Raw genomic sequence first — 1495 nt, 5'->3', positions numbered from 1 at the left:
GATAGTGTGATAAGAAATTACGATAACTCAATGGAAAGATTTATTATGTGGATAAAATGTATGAAGCTACTTAAAAAAAGAGTTCATAAATCAATACAAATAGAACCCACTATGGTGCTGAAAGCTTAGTAGTGCAAGAACAAACAAAATCTCTACAGTAGCACATACTATTTCTAATAGTGGAGTTGTTCATGGTGGTATGTTTTATGATGTAGTAGAATTATATAAACCAACCAAGTCTTGGGTCAGGAGTTGTAAAGCCGCTCTATATGTGAATTTTCTTGCGAACAAAAAACAAGGTGAATGTCTGTTGTTGACATGGCACATCACACTTTGATTTCCTTGTTTACGGGATATAGAGTTGATAACCTGTGATTGGATAATAATAAGAAGAAGAAGAAGAAGAAAGAAAGATAAGTATTGATTAAAGAAAGAGAATTAGATGATGGCTCTTGGTAAGTGGAAACTTAAATAATAGGAAGGTCATATTCTGATCTTGAATATACATGTAAAGTTAATTTGTCTCTATATATATTTAGAGAAATTATATATATATATATATAAGAGAGAGAATATGAAGCACAAAAATATGCCATGAAGCTAAAACTGTATAAAATTTGTAACGATTTAAGTTTTTGAATGAGATAATTATTTAATATAGTATTAAAGTTATACTTATTAAATAATTAAATAATTACGAGTTCAAATCTATGACTTGATGCTAGCAGGTGAAAGAAAAAACAAGGAAGCGGTAGCAATGAGATTGGATGGTATCAAGCCATGCTTTTGAGTGTGTGAAGCTGTCAAATACTAGCTGAAATGTGTGCCGTGAGCCACCAGTTTGTTATGGAGCTAAGAACTAGACTTACTTTTATTTCATTGATTTTGTTAGCACTGACATCATCGTAATCGAAAGTAACAGGGTGCCATGACGTTTGCGCCTTTGTGACAGAGTGATTCCACATGGTAAAGGTCAATGTTCTTCTTTCAAGTTCATCTTCAAGCCCATTCATCTTAATGCAAATCATAAAAAAGATAAACTGAATCCATATTGTAAAGATCATAATTAGACATGAACAAGACATGATGGCTGGCTGCTTACAGCAAGTAATGTCTGCACATAATGTTCGTCTGGAATACAGTTGCGATGCTGTTTAAAGATCCGCAGCAAGCTTTGCAAAGAATATTGTGCTAGGTCCTATGCATGCATGAACTGAGACAATCAATCGGTTATTTAAACAAGCAAAAAACATCATGTTTTTGTTTACCTATGTTAATACGCTACTTTTTTCCCTTTTTTATTCTTTTCTGATACGAAACTATAAATAGCAGTCACTTACAAGTATCTGATGAATCTCCTTTAGATTATCCACATCCTTGGGAGGCCATCTCTGGAAGAAGTTAAACGTTACAATATGGATTGCTGATAGAAATCCCACGAGCAAAAAATGATATGATAGCGTTCTTCATCATAGCTTTCTTCATAAGAATAAAT

The 1495-nt window shown here is 32.9% G+C and overlaps 1 long non-coding RNA gene across 1 annotated transcript; it reads right to left on the bottom strand.

The window, feature by feature from the left end:
* Positions 1–73: 73 nt before the first annotated feature.
* On the bottom strand, positions 74–1489 carry LOC105120226 (uncharacterized). Its single transcript, XR_841276.1, has 4 exons — positions 1341–1489; positions 1103–1198; positions 870–1013; positions 74–369 (listed from the first exon to the last, which is right to left on the bottom strand). It is a non-coding gene; the product is annotated as an uncharacterized LOC105120226 (long non-coding RNA).
* Between the last annotated feature and the right edge of the window lie 6 nt (positions 1490–1495).

The sequence above is a fragment of the Populus euphratica genome, unplaced genomic scaffold, assembly GCF_000495115.2.
Source record: "Populus euphratica unplaced genomic scaffold, PopEup_1.0 scaffold5710.1, whole genome shotgun sequence".
NCBI classification, from domain to species: domain Eukaryota; kingdom Viridiplantae; phylum Streptophyta; class Magnoliopsida; order Malpighiales; family Salicaceae; genus Populus; species Populus euphratica.
Note: the sequence above shows the minus strand (reverse complement) of the source record. Positions and strands in the feature narration are given on the sequence as shown.